At 44.6% G+C, this 15,764-nt stretch overlaps 1 pseudogene; it reads left to right on the forward strand.

The window, feature by feature from the left end:
• The first annotated feature begins 10,296 nt into the window (after positions 1 to 10,296).
• Positions 10,297 to 12,714, forward strand: LOC117693859 (peptidyl-prolyl cis-trans isomerase D pseudogene; annotated as a pseudogene).
• Positions 12,715 to 15,764: the final 3,050 nt, after the last annotated feature.

Raw genomic sequence — 15,764 nt, forward strand, 5'->3', positions numbered from 1 at the left:
ATAAAGATGGGTTACGAAAGGTTCTGGGAAATGTGTGGCTTGTGGTACGTGATGGCTTTGAAAAGAGATGAGCGTTGTTTGTAGGTATATACTCACACATATATCCTACACGTGCACGCACATACATTAGGGCCGGTGCGCTTTCTCATAGTGTGTACTTTTAGGAAATCAACCAAGCTGTGCCTTAACTCTCTTCTTCCAAGGTGAACCACATTTCCCTGCAGTGTTTCCCTCAGGGGACCACGCTCAATCCATCTGTAAAGGGTTTCAGTATCTGGCCTGCTATGGCCTGTCCGCTTGCCTTGGCAATGAGTTATTTTTGGCAAAGGTGCAAAACAGGAAAATACGGCTGGCATAGGCCCAGGAAGCTGTAGACTAGGGCATGAGGAGCTTCAGCACCACGGACACAGTCAACTATGCTCAAAGTCCTTCCCCGGGAATAGCCCACAGACTTGGCCCCCTCCGGGCCTGCCCCCTCACCCTCCCGGCTGGTGTGAGACTGTCTAGGAGCTCGTCAATCCTCATTGGGACAGGAAGTTGCTCCAGCTCCTACCAGAGCCTGGTGACAGCCTGGGCAGTGACGTGGATCTGCGCAGCGCCCCCAGCTGCCCCAGTAAGAGTGAGTGTTCCTCCTGCCAGCTCTCGCGACCCTTCTTCCCCATCTAATGAATTAAATGGGCACACGCTGCGTAAAATTCTAAACCTAGAACCAATTCCTTCAAGAAAATCCGCATTTGGTTCTACGTGGATAGATGAGATGGAACTGACTTGCCCGAGCCTCCACCTCCACACTCGACCACCACCGGGTCCTTCCTCCCTATGGAGCCAAGAGACACGAAAATCTCAACACATCTAAAGTGGAGTTCAAGACTCATGGACACAGGACAGCAAAGTGATGGCAAATCCAAAATCTTTATCAGACTCCTAAAACCACACAGCAATTTTCGAAAGTTGCATTCACAATCACTCCTATGACGCCACAAGCACTCGCCGAGCTTGTGTGGGCTCCGGGGGCCAGAGGAGGGACAACAGCCCTGACCTTCACCATGCAGACGGGTTGGGCCCACACAAGCAACGGTGTCAGCACCCGGGATGAGGCCCCGGGATGGTGCTGACTTTATCAACCCTTTATTCCTGTTCTCCAAGACAGCAGCGGGGAGAAGTGGGCGCTGGGTGGCTTTTCGGGCGTCCTGCAGAGACGCGCGCCCCACGGAGGTCTGTTAAGTAGGCGGGGCGCTTGACGCCAGCCTACCTTACCCCGAGCGAGGCGCCCTACGGGTCTGCTGCCGCCGACGTGGGGCTCGGTGCGCTTCCTCTTCCCGGCGGGACCAGACGGCAGAGTCCCGCACCTCCCGCTGTTGCCCACCCGCCACCGGGCCGGTTACCTGCGAGGGGCGGCTAGCCGGGTGCACCCGGAGCACTGGCGGACTCAGCCGGAGCGGCGCTCCTGGTCTGGCTTCCCTAGCCAGCTGAGGCCGCCGCGCGCTCGGCGGGGACCACTGCAGCCTGGACTGCCAGGGGCGATCAGCAAGGAGAGGGGCGCCAGACGCGGGCACTGCGCCTGCGCTCTCTGCTGCCCCAACCCCCACCGCGGGCGCTGCGGGAGTGGAAGACCGCAGGAGACCACCCGGACGCCTGCCTAGACCCGGGGACCGGCCCTCCCCGAGAGGCGTGAGCGTCCCAGGCGTTGGAAGCTGCCAACGCCCTGGGGCGGAGAGCAAAGGGAGATGGGGGAGGGGTGCGGGGGGGGGGGGAGGGTGCTCTTAGAAGCAATGGACTACCAGCCAGGGCGACTAGGTCGTCTGGGAAGGGACGAGGAGGCAGTCTCCATTCGTTTCTACCCGGTTGTAAGAACTAAAATTGACATTCCTTGATGTTTGAAGTGATGTCCAGTATCGATAAACCTCGGGACAGAAGAATACGGGGGCATCCCTGAGTCCTGACCTTTTTACCCAGGTTTTGCAAGGTGGGAGAAGTCTTGACAGTGCAAATGTTTGTATACCCCGATCCCCAAAGCTAAATGAACACTCACTTAAAAACAGACCACGTCACCAAGGAAATAAGAGTCCAGAAGACAGGCTGGAAGACCTTACCTTAGGGCAGGTAAGAAAAGATCAGGCCTGAATTATGGTGCTAACTATGGAAAAAGACAAGGGTCTTCTGCCAGATTTTCCGTAGTCTGTTTAGATGTTTCTATCCTGCTCTGCCCTTGATAGATGAAGTAAACTGTCTTCTAGCTCTTGGAAAGTGTGGACAATCGAGAGAGACATAGGAAACGGAGTTATTCTGTTATTGACTGTTCTTCACTTCAAAGTCAGAACCTGAATTCTCTGATAGAGTTTTGTGTTTGCACACTTGACCACAAGCTGTCCTCCTCCTTCAACCCTGGATGACTCCCAGAGGGTTCTTTTGTGTATCACACACACACACCACCTACACACACATACAAACACAAACATACACACACCTATACACATACTCACATGCACACACAAACACACACCTTAATGGATGAAGTCAACTGTCTTCTAGCTTATGGATGGTGTGAGTATATGAGAGACACACAGGAAACACACATATACATGCACATAAACATGCACATAAACATGCACACACATATACACACATATGTATACATGCATACAAATACAAACACATACACACATTCACATACAAATACACATACATACATACATACGGACACACACACATGCACACACATATCATACCTGCTTTTGTTGTGCAAACCTTGTTCCTTAATTTTAAACTGTTGGTTGAATAAAGATGCCTCCAGCCTGTAGCTGGGCAGAAGAGAGGTTGATGGGGCTTCGATTCCCTGGCTTGGGGTCTGAGGCAGAGACCAAAAGGAGAAAGAGGAGGAAGCCCCCATGGGGTGGGTGGATCATGAAAGCCAGCCAGTTGGGATAGGAGCAGCCCAGGCAGGACATGGCAAGTGTCGAGATTATTGACAGAGAAGTAGACAAAGGAGCATACAGCATTGATATCTACCCAGCTCTAATGCATTAAGGTTTATTATAAGTATAAAGACTTTCTGTCTTTTATTTGGGAACTAAATAATCAAAAGTGGGGTAGAAACCCCAAATATTAACTCCAGCATACACACACACACAGAGACACCTTTTAGAAATAGACTCTATATTCAGGACGTTATAATGGATTTTAGTTCACTGTGGTTGGCAATATTTTAAAAACTTGGGAGCCCAGTTGGTGGTAATAATTTTAGCACTTGGAAATTGGAAGCAGGAGGATATTGAGTTCAAGGCCAGCGTCAGCTATGAAAGATTCTTGTCTCAAAAAAAGGAAGGGCTGAGAATTTAGCTCAATGACAGAATACTTGTCTGGCATGTAAAAAGTCTTGGGTTTGGTCCCAGCATAAGTTAGTTACTTAGTTTGTTCTAGAAGATGAGATGTCTCCTATAACCACCTTGATGGTCCCTGGGGCTTCAGTGTCCATTGTGTCACATGATCTACCATGGCCCCATAGCCTATGAATGCCAACAATAATTTGAATAGCCACAGGAATAGAATTCTGACCATTTGTTACCAATGTGTTCACAAAAGACTGAGAACCACCTAAGTGTTCAGCATAGGAGAACTTCAGTGTGTTACTTGGAGAGGGGTGATTTCCAGATCCTCAAGCCTTCCCAGCTGCAGCAGGCTGCCTCTGAATAGGTCAGTATCCTCGGGGCACTCTTAAATTCCTGGCACAGCATCTGATAAGTGTGTTTATGAAGAAGCTGCTGAGTGAGGCAACCATCGATGGAGAGAGTCTCCAGCTGTTTCTCCCAAAGAAGATAAAAAAGGACATTGGTCATCAAGTTATCCCTCGTACAATAGGTCAGCATATTCTAAATCCAGAATCTGAAATGTTTGTTTGTTTGTTTCTCGGGCTTGTAAAAACAAACTGCTTGCCTGGTTTGATTCTTTTCCTTATTTATAAATTAAATAAATAAATAAATAAAGCAAGCCACCAAAAGAACCCAAGGCAATATCTCAATATCACAGCAAGAGTTACCCAAAGGGATCCCCAGGCATGTTTATTTGCAAATAGAATTAATGTCCAAGTAAACACCTGCTTGTTCTGAATATAAATGAGACCATGACAGGCAATCTTCCATCTTTCACCCTTTCTAAGAGGAAGAGTCATTTGCTGGCTACACAGGCATTCATTCTGTTGATCTGGGTAAGAAACAGAAAAACAAAAGAACCACCCCACCTCCGACAGCAGTCTGCAGCAGGGTTTGGCAAAGATTTTGATTCCCTTTGAAGAAAGGGGTGGGGGTGGGGGAGGAGGAAGAGGCTGAAATGAGCTGACTGTGGAGGCAAAGACCTCCTGAGGGTTTTGAGAGTGACAGTAGGATTTAGCACAGCTGTCATTCTAAGTGACACTAGATACTGAGAGATAGGAAATGAGGATTTTTAGACATTCTGCTCTGTGTAATACACGGAATTCTCTTGTGCTATAACCCTAAGAACTTTTCTTTGCAACTGTCAAAAATCCATACTAAAATGACTTTAAGGAGAGGAATGCATTTGGTATAAGAACTGGGAACTCTATGGATGACACAGCTCTCAGGGTTTGATGCTGTCATTAAGACAGTGTCTCCTTTCCTCTGCTTGTAAATGGTTGTTTCTTCCTACACCCCCATTTCCTACTGTTCTAGTTTCATTTCTGTAGCTGAGATACAGAAATGGGGGAGGGAGTTGTTTTAGCTCATGAGCCCAGGTTAGAGTCAATCATGATCAAAGCAAGCGCCTAGAGGAACGAGCCACATCTGACTCACAGTCAAGCTGGCTTTCTCCATTCTTAGATGGTCCAGGGCCAAACGCAAGGAATGGTGTCACCCATTTGAAGGTTGGATCTTCCTACGCCAATTAAGGCAATCAAGACAAACTCTACAGTCCAACTTGAGCTAGACACTCCCCCATTAAGACTCTTTTTTTCAGGTAATCAATCCGAGGTTGTGTCAAGTTCACAATTAAAACTGAGCACTGAGGGGCAGGGGAGATGGCCCATCTAGGGTCACAACCTGACAGATAAACCTTCACACTCAGTGTTCAACTCCATCATCCTTTAGCTGATTCTTCCAGGTCAAACAATGCATTTATTTTCCAATAACATCTGGGGGGCTGTTTGTCACTGACGAATTCTGAATTTGTCTTTATTGATAAATTGCTGGAGAAGGACCATTCCACAAAAAGAAAACCAAAAATCTATTACCAGAAGGAACAATACAGTTATGGACAAGAGAACAACAAAAAAAAAATTGCTCTCTCTCTCGGTTCCTGTCAAAGAAGCTTAAGATTTATATCTCGTTAATTAACTAATAAATTAATTGGGTTTTTTGTTGATTTATAGACAGTCAGTCATATGTTGCTCAGACTGGTATGGAAAGAAGCCAAGAATGGCCTTAAACTCTTGATCCTATGCCTTTACTTCCTAGTGCTAGGATTGTACGCACACACCTCCACATCCTGTTTCTGTGGTGCTTAGGATAAAATCCAGAGGCTCGGCACATACTCGGCAGCAGCATAGTACCAACTGCATCCACAGCCCACTTCTATTAATTTGCTTTTGGATACCAATCTAGTTGTTTCCACTTTCTGTGAAAATGACATCATACGAACATGCCGAGATGTTCTTTTCAAGTTTTTAATTTATCTTTATCGCGCATACATGTTTGTGCTTATGTGAATGTATACTTACATGTGGAGCTCAGAGGTTGACATACGGTGTCTTCGTCAATGCGTCTTCACCTCGATTTTTGAGGTCTCTCATTGAACTTAGAGCTTACTGGTTCACCTAGATTGTCGGGTCAGCAAGCCCTTGAGATTACCCTGTCTTCGCCTCTTCAGCTCTGGAATTATAAGCACACATTGCCACCATGCCCAGCTTTTTATATTGGTGTCAGGGATCTGAAATCAGATCCTAATGCTTGTGTGACAAGAACGTTACTGACTGTACTGGCTGGTTTTGTGCATCAACTTGATACCAGCTGGAGTTATCACACAGAAAGGAGTCTCCCTTGAGGAAATGCCTCCATGAGATCCAGCTGTAAGGCATTTTCTCAGTTAGTGTTCAAGGAGGGAGGGCCCACTGTGGGTGGTGCCAGCCCTGAGTTTTAGTGCTGGGTTCTATAAGAAAGCAAGCTGAGCACAGCAGAGGAAGCAAGCCAGTAAGTAACATCCCTCCATGGCCTCTGCATCAGCTCCTGCTTCCTGACCTGCTGGAGTTCCAGTCCTGACTTCCTTTGGTGATGAACAGCAATGTGGAAGTGTAAGCTGAATAAACCCTTTCCTCCCCAAATTGTTTCTTGATCATGATGTTTGTGCAGGAATAGAAACCCTGACTAAGACATTGTTGCGGCCCGAGCTGCACCACGTTTGGGGGCCAAAGTGTTGAGAACCACTCTGTCAGTGTTGGAACCCGCACTGCCAAAAGCTTTGGGGACTAAATTGTTAGAGCCCGCACTGCCCCAAGCTGCTCCAGTCTGCGGGTCGGGGTTCAGCAAGAGAGAGAGTGAAGACAGATGCCAGGAATGGAGACCAGACAGAATGTGATTCAATCCCGTTTATTCTTCAGTCTCTCTTCTTCCCTTCAAGTCCTTAGTCTTGAGTTCCTAGTCCCTAGTTCCTAGTCCCTAGTGCCTCCAAGTTCCAAGTTTCCAGTTCCAAGTGCTAAGTGCCTAATGTCTAATAACTCTTCTTCCAAGTTCTCTAGTCCAAGTGTCTTCTACCTCATGCCTAATAACTAACTCCAAGTTGTACTCTAAGTTGTACTCTCTAACCTAATTCCTAGTTCCAAGTTGTACTGAACTCTTCTGTCTGCCTCTTGCCTTTTATATGTCTCACTTCAAAGCCACGCCTCTAAGTCACGCCTTTAAGTCATGCCCTTAGGCCTTGTCTCTAAATCTGATCTCTAAGTCACGCCCTTAAGTCTTGGCTCTAAATCACACCTTTAAGTCTCACACACCCAAGGGAAGATCCTGGGTATCTAAAGCAAGATGTTATCAGAGTGTGTTCAGCTGTTGTAGGCTATTGTAATCAAGTCTCTTATCAGGGTATATGGCTCAAGATGGCTGCAAGAATGATATCCGCCTTCTGTTGGCTCCCCACAAGACACTGAGCCAACTCCCTCACCCCGAGACAGATTTTTTTAATAAGAAAAAAAAATAAGACTTAAAGCCATGTTTTAAAACATGTTTAAAATGTATTTTGGTTCATTTTCAGTTCTCAAGAATTATGCCTCTTTTCTGAGTTTGATATCCAGTTCATACCTGGGTTCCCCAATCCCCTGTTTACTATTATAGCAATATTGATTTCCTTATCACCTTCACATTCACAGTTATACCAGATTTGGAAAGCTGAGGCAGGAAGACCTCAAGTTCCAAACCACTCCTGGCTACACAGTGAGTTCCTGTCTCAAGATAAAAGAGGAAAAGGAGGAGCGAGACCAGGTTTGTATATTTCATTTCTGAAGCTTCCCTGGCTTATCAGTCTGCAGTCATAACCAAAGACCTGGAAACAAGAAGGAAAATAACTATCTAATACAAAGTTCAGGCTTTAGTCTTCAAATGAATTTTGAAATGGAGGCACTGCAGTACACGCAAACACCTGTTCTCACTAATCAATTCTTTCTGCATTACCATTTACTACTCTAATCAATACACTTGCTAAAATTATCGTTCACCACATGTCAGATTCCTTAGTGAAAGGAAGATGATAACGGCCTGCAGCGTGTGAAGCAACATTTTAGTCAACAAACAACTGCACATACAAATATCTCCAGATAGCACAGTCAGTTATGAAAGGCTAGTCCTCAGAAACAAGAGAAGGATGCATGATGCTTTTGTCCTGTGTGTGTCTGCGTGTGCGTGTGTCTACGTGTGTCTGTCTGCAGAAGCACACACATGTGAGTGAGTGAATGAGTGAGTGTGTGTACATGTGTACATGTGTGTACATGTGTTTGCACGTACATGCACACACAAGAGAGTGTATGTCTGTATATGCGTGTCTACATGTGTGTACATGTGTGTCTGTCTGTGCTGTGTTTTAGAAGATAACTTTGGGTGTTGTTCCTCAATGCTGTACACATTTTTTTTTTTTTTTTGAGACAGAGTCTCTCATTAGCCCAGACCCAGTATGTTGGCTAAGCTGACAGGCCATCAAACCCGATTCATACTCCCTGGCTCTGAAGTTACAAGTGTGTACGTGCCATCAGACCTCTGTCTCATTGCACGGGTTCTAGGGATCACCACAGGCCCACAAGCTGCCACGGTTTCACTTTTATTGACCAAGCTTCTCCCCAGTTCTACTTTTGTCATTTCTATTCAACCTCTGACCTAACTGGAAAAGTTTTGTTTACAGACAACACAGGTTTATATGTGTAAAGCCCTAAGTAACTCCCCAACACACACTAAAAAGTAAATAAATAAAATAATATTTAAAAAATTCAAATGTTGGAACTAGCATAAGGAATCAACAAAGCAGCCAGATCTAAAGCTATGTATAAAAACAGTAGCAGTTCTACACGCTAACAATGGATAATCGGAAAAGAAATTAGGACTGGTGCCTTAGGGTTTTACTGCTGTGCACAGACACCATGACCAAGGCCAGTCTTATAAAGGACAACATTTAATTGGGGCTGGCTTACAGGTTCAGAGGTTCAGTCCATTATCATCAAGGCAGGAGCATGGCAGCATCCAGGCAGGCATGGTGCAGGAGGAACTGAGAGTTCTACATCTCCATCTGAAGGCTGCTAGGAGAATACTGGCCTCCAGGCAGCTAGGATGAGTGTCTTAAAGCCCATGCTCACAGTGATACACCTACTCCAACAAGGCCACACCTACTCCAACAGGGCCACACCTACTCCAACAGGGCCACTCCCTGGGTCAAGCATATACAACCACCATAGCTGGAGAGATGATTGGCAATTACAAGCACTGGCTGTTCCTGCAGAGGTCCCAGGTTTGATTCCCAGCACTCACCTGGTGCTTCATAACCATCTGGAACTCCAGTTCTAGGAAATCTGATGCCTACTCTGACTTCTGCAGGCCCCTGGGATGCATGTGGTGCATAGACATGCAGGCAGGTAAAATACACATACATGTAAAATAATAAACCTAAAAAAGAAGAAAGCAAGAAAGGAAGGAAGGAAAGAGGGAAGGGGAGGGAGAGAAGAAGGGAGGGAAGAAGAAAAGAAAACGAAATTAATAAAGCAATCCTGTGAAGGTCAGCAGGTGAGTACCTGGCTAGCATGTGCAAGGCTGAGTTTGATATCAAGCGCTAGAGAGGGGATGAGCTTCAGTTTACAATTAGGATTAAACTTACAGATACAAAAGACATGAAATCTGAAAACCATACGGCATTACTTATTGAAAGAAATCACAAGTCAGAATAAACGGAAAGACACTATATTTATATTGCTCATATATATACACACACATATATACATGTATATGTATATATAATATGATTATACATATTTTATTGTATATTTATTATTTTGTATACAACATACATAATTATAATATATAATAAATAACAATGTTAAGATGCCCATCCAACCTAATGTGAGCTACAGATTTAGTACAAATCCTTTCATAATCTCAAAAACAGTTTTGCAGAAAGAATAATCCACCCTAAAATTTGCATAGAAATTTATGACAAAGCAGTCTTGAAAACGGGGGGTGGGGGAGGTGTTACCACACTCTGCACATCGATGATGAAAGCAGGAAGACACTCTCAAGGCTATGCTCAGCAACTCTGTGAGTTCAAAACCAGCCTGGTTATAGTTATAGTCAACACTCTCAAAACCAAAACAAACAAAACACCCCCGGGAAGCATAGTTAGAAGCTTCCTACTTCCTAGTTTCACATTTGCTACGATGCTACAACAACCAAAACACCTCAGAGCTAGAATAAACACCACACAGACCAATGGAAAGGAATCTAGAACCCAGAAATAGACCCTCACACATATAGTTAAGTAATTTTCAAAAGGAGTGCTGGGAGCAGTTGATGGGAAAAGAAATGAAAAAAATAAATAAATAAAACTGGACTCTAGTCGGGCAGTAGTGGCCCACGCCTTTAATCCCAGCACTTGGGAGGCAGAGGCAGGTGGATTTCTGAGTTCAAGGCCAGCCTGGTCTACAGAGTGAGTTCCAGCCAGGGCTATACAGAGAAACACTGTCTCAAAAACAAAACAAAACAAAAAACAAACAAACAAACAAACAAAAAACCAACAACAACACCCCCTCCCCCGACTCTGACCTTGCATTGCATCCAAAAATTACCTCGAGGAATCAAAACTCTAAATGTAATAGCTAAGAAAGTATAAAACTGTTAGAAGCAAACATGGAGAAAAATTCATGATACTGGATTTGGCAGTAGTTTCTTGGATGTAGTCCAAAAAAGCACAAGTGACATAAGAAAAATAGACCAGTGGAGCTTTATTAAAATTAAATGTCTTGTGTGCCTCAACGGTGAGAGTGTGCTGGGTGATAGCACAGCAGGTCAAAACCCTTGCTGCACAGGCCTGACCTGAGCTGGACTCTGTGAACCCACGCTGGAAGGTAAGTAGCAAAGGGTCACAGCTGCCCTCCACGTCCACGTATACATCCCACACAGTACTTATAAATTAGAATTCTTGATAAGACAATATTAGCAAGAGAAAAGGCAGTCTGTGAAGTGGGAGGAAGTATTTGCAAATCTATTTGATATCCAGAAAGTTGTTTCTGCAATTCTCTTACAACAACAAAATGACCAAGGGCCTGGGACACACATTTTCCTAAAGAATGTAAGGAAATGGTTGGACCCACATGAAAAGATACTCAACATCTCTGATCACTAAACACAAACGAGACCTGCGGTGAGATTCTGTTTCTCATCTGTTACGTGGCGGTGCTGGTTATATTATTTTCCCGGTGTCGAGGATTGAATCCAAGACCTCAAGGATGCTAGGCCAGCAAATATCCAACCTGAGCAACATCTCCAAGCTGGAAGGTTTGTATTATTATTGTTACAAAATAGCAAGTGTTGACAAGGATATGGAGAAACTGAAACTCTTGAGCACAGAGAGGAATGTTACACAGAGCAACAAAGGAGGGAACCATGATGTGAGTCCTTAAAAACATAACAAGTGGGGAGCTGGAAAGATGCTTCAGTGGTTAACGCCATCCGCTGTTCTTTCAAAGGACCTAGGTTCAAATCCCAGCACCCACATGGCAGGTCTCAACTGTCTGTACTCTGGTTTCAGAAGATCCGATACCTTCCTATGGTCTCTGTAGGCACTGCCTGCATGTGGTACATAGGCATACATGCAGACAGAACACCCATATACATGAAATTTTAAAATGTTAAAAATAAAGTATTACGCCCCTCTCTTGCCCAAGTGTCCTTTTTTTTCCAGCACCTGCAGTGAAGATGTCCCACCCATTCCCAGTAGCCAAGCTCTCCAATTCCAAGAGCCCTCGAGTCTTTTTTGACATAGACATCGGCAGAGAGCAAGTTGGATGAATTGTTTTAGAATTACTTGTAGATATTGTTCCCAAAACTGCAGAAATTTTTCGTGCATTATGTACAGAAGAAAAAGGAACTGAATCCACACCCGGGAAACCTCTCCATGTTAAAGGACGCTCTTTCCACCGAATTATTAAGAAATTTATGATTCTGGTTGGAGTCTTCTCAAATCATAATGGAACAGGTGAAGGAAGTATTTATGGTGAGAATTTTGAAGGTGAAAATTTTCATTATAAGCATGATCGGGAGGGTTTGCTGAGTATGGCAAATGCAGGCCCCAGTACGATTAGTTCTCAGTTCTTTATCAAAACAGTTCCAACTCCTCATTTGGATGGGAAACGTGTGGTATTTGGTCAATAAAATAAAAGAACTAGGTGTGGCAAGGATGCTTGAAAATGTAGAAGTGAACGGAGAAAAACCAGCCAAGCTCTGTGTCATTGCAGAATGTGGAGAATTGAAAGAAGGGGATGACTGGGGAATATTCCCCAAAGATGGCTCTGGTGACAGTCATCCAGATTTCCCCAAGGATGCAGATATAGATTTAAAACATGTAGATAAAATTTTATTAATATCTGAAGACTTAAAAACATTGGAAATATTTTTTCAAGTCTCAAAACTGGGAGATGGCTATTAAAAAATATTCGAAGATTTTAAGGTACGTTAATAGTTTTAAGGTACGTGGATAGTTCAAAGGCTATTATTGAGAAAGCAGATACATCCAGACTGCAACCTGTAGCCTAAAGTTGTGTGCTTGTAAATTGAAGATGTCAAATTGGCAGGGGGTAATTGACAGTTGCTTGGAGGCTCTTGAAATGGACCCTTGGAATACCAAAGCGCTATACCGAGAAGTGCAAGGATGGCAAGGATTAAGAGAATATAATTAAGCATTGGCTGATCTTAAGAAGGCACAGGAGATAGCCCCAGGAGATAAAGCTATCCAGGCAGAATTGCTTTAAAGTCAAACAAATGATAAAGGCACAGAAAGATAAAGAGAAGGCTGGGTATGCAAAAATGTTTGCTTAATAAGGATTAAACTCTCCTTAACTATTACACATTGATTATATAATGGCTAATGTATATTACTGTCTACAAGATACCTGATGTGTTTCCCTTGATCTTTGCCATTGTTTACATAGCAGTGCTGACATAGGTTCCTTCTTAATCGAGTGTTATGAAATACAGTGGAAAAAAAGTATCACAATGAACTTATCATATAAATTCCAAAAATTCTGTTTCTGGGTCCATACACAAAAGAAATAAAAGGGACGCTCTAGTTTACTTTGTTGCTGTGATAAATACCATAATCAGAAGCAACCTGGGGGAGGAAAGGGTTTATTTCAGCTTATCCTCCCAAGTCACAGACCATCATTAAGGGATATCAAGGCATGAGCTGAAGCAGAAGCCACAGAGGACCAATGTTTGCTCCCTCTGGATTTCTTTCTTTAAAAAAAAAAACAACAACAAACTTGTGTCCCATCCATCCTGAAATATTCAGTGGTAATCTCCAGCTTACACTCCCAGAGGATTTCCAGACTAGGCCATCCACCTGCAGCTTTTGACTGTAAGGTCACCTTGCTACCACCATGACAACCCTTTGGTCAAACCAACTGGCAACATCAGCTGCTTCCTGTATACCCTGCGGTAGACACAGTAAGCTCTAGAACACTGCCATACCTTGACAAGGAACAGCCCAGTTGAGACTCGGTTGAGCCACACTGTTCTTTCCCTCAGCTGCAGCTATCTCTCGGGTGCAGGCTACCTCTGAGGTTCCCTTTCTCTATATTTCCAAACACTGAGTAGAATCAACCTCCCTCTGCTTTGGGGTTGAGGCCTTATTGGATTTCTGCCTGAAGGTTAATTCAAGAATCTGCTCGCTTGTTCCCACTGCTCAATCCTTTCTTTGTCTCCTGTCTCCAAGTGGAAGGCTGAGCTTAGGGCCATTCCCTCACGCAAAGTTTACAAGTCTTAAAGCCACTCCCCGTTCTCCAGGAGTCTGGAGATTTCTCACACCGACTCTGGAAAAGGTCATGCACACAGAAATGCCAAAGAGAGCAGGTTGATAGATTTTCTTTGTCAGTGGTTTATTTTACTTTTTAAATCAGGTAGTTGCCAGTCAACATGGGTGCAGGAACTGAACTCAGGTCCTCTGCCCGAGTGGTACATAATTCTACCTGCTGAGCCATCTCTTTGGCTCCTATATTCTTTTAAATGAAAGGAAATTTAGACTGATTTGGACAATAGGGCAGTGTAATCCCTGATGTAAGTGAACAGTCCAAACATTGCATCATGCGATGCAATTGTGGGATCAAGGCTCAGTTTCTCAGTTTCTCCATTTGACTTCTCCATTGTTGGTCCCAGTCTTGGCAGCCCACTTACCTTGAAATTCCAAGATGACTGCCGGAGACTCCTGGATAGTGACTTTCCTTGTTCCTGGGGAAGAAAGCCTACTTCTCCTCAGCCCCTGCCTGGTTGGACTTGTTCTTGATGTGGTCACTGCACTGAGCTGGGTAGTATTCATTAGCTTAACATAGATCCTGTAATCAGCTTTCTCTCGCAACAAAATACTGGAGATCATTAACTTGATGCAAGGAAGGTTTATTCTGACTCGTGGTTCTGGATGGCTTCAGTCCATGGTCTTTAGGCCCAGCTGCCCCATTGGGACCTGCGGCAAAGCAGTAGCTCAAGGGAGAAGTACATGATGAAGCCACATCTTCTAATAGGTGGGAACAAAAGAAGTGGGGCTGGGATCCCATTATCCCTCTCAAGGGCATGCTTCTAATGACAGGAAGACCCCTTACAGGCCTAACCTCCCTCTAAACCATCTAATGCCTACCTCCCCAAAGCACCAAGCTGAGTACACATCACTTTAAACACGAGCGATTGGGAGACATTTATGATCTGAACTATCTGCTATGAGGAATGGGTCACTGGGCTAAGATCCATGGAGGTATTGGACATCTTGGCGTTGTCTGCCCCTTTTCTGTATTGTCTCTCCCTTCCTCCTTCCTTTCCTCCTTCCTTTTCTCCCTCCCCTCTCCTCCTCCCTCTCCATCCCTCTTTCCCTCCTTTCTTCCCTCTCCCTCTGTTCCACCCCCACCTCCCTCCATCCTTTTGCATTCTCTTTCCTCTCTCTCTCTCCCTCCCTCCTCTCTCTCTCTCTCTCTCTCTCTCTCTCTCTCTCTCTCTCTCTCTCTCTCTCCTTGCAATTCTGGGAAGCTACCACTGAGCTTCACCCACAGGCCCCTCTTAACCCTCTCTAAAGACCAGCCAGTGTGTCACTAGACTTTTTAAATGCATAGTAACTTTCTCTTTCCATTAATCCTCAAGGACTTTCTCTGTTTGAAACTCAAGGTGTAATTGCTCACGCTGGGTATTTAATATCATGCATAACAATAACCAAAGAGTGAACTCTGCTTAAGCCAAGAGGTAGTTTACGAACCACAGTAAGGATCTTTGGAGCCTGGCAGGCTGCCCACACAGCAGGTGGTACTGGGCAGCGGCTCCTGAGCAACGGCTGAAGGCCTGAGTTCTATTGTTAGCTCTGCTGCTGGGTCACCACTGACTTTGAACAAAGCAATTAACCCCTACGGAACTGCCAGGTCCTGACTTTAAATAGCACACTGAAACGTGATGCTCTCTTGAGTTCTTCACCACCTCAGACTTCTAAAGGCTTCGGAGACATTGGCTTTGTCTGAGGAAGGCTAAATTATCAACAAGGAGTTTCTATGCTTTCTAGAACAAAAACTCACTCGGTCCTGTTAATGGAGTAGAGAAGTAAGCATAGGCCTGTGAGTGACCAGCATGCTAGAGGTCCCGAGCTGAGTCTAATTTAAGGAAAAACCTGAAAAGATGGCACAGTGGTTATGAGCACTTGCTGCTCTTCCAGAGGACCTAAGCACGGTTCTCAACATCCAAATGGTAGCTCACAGCCACCTGTAACTCCTGTTCCAGGGGATGCTTCTGGCCTCTGAGGGCACCTAAACACACATTCACACATGTAATTAAAAAATAAATAAATAAAAGGAAGAAAAAATTCTTTAATGGGACGTATCAAAAACTTGACTTTGTGCAGGGCCACTGTGGTTGGTACGGGAAACACTGTAATGAATGATGTCTGTCTATCTCTCTGTGTCTGTATGTCTGTTTGTCTGTCTGTCTCTGTCTCTGCTTGGTGTACTACATAGCCTAATCTGACATCAAACTGGCCATCATCCTGTTATCTCA

Source organism: Arvicanthis niloticus, chromosome 21, assembly GCF_011762505.2.
Source record: "Arvicanthis niloticus isolate mArvNil1 chromosome 21, mArvNil1.pat.X, whole genome shotgun sequence".
In the NCBI taxonomy this organism is placed as follows: Eukaryota; Metazoa; Chordata; class Mammalia; order Rodentia; family Muridae; genus Arvicanthis; species Arvicanthis niloticus.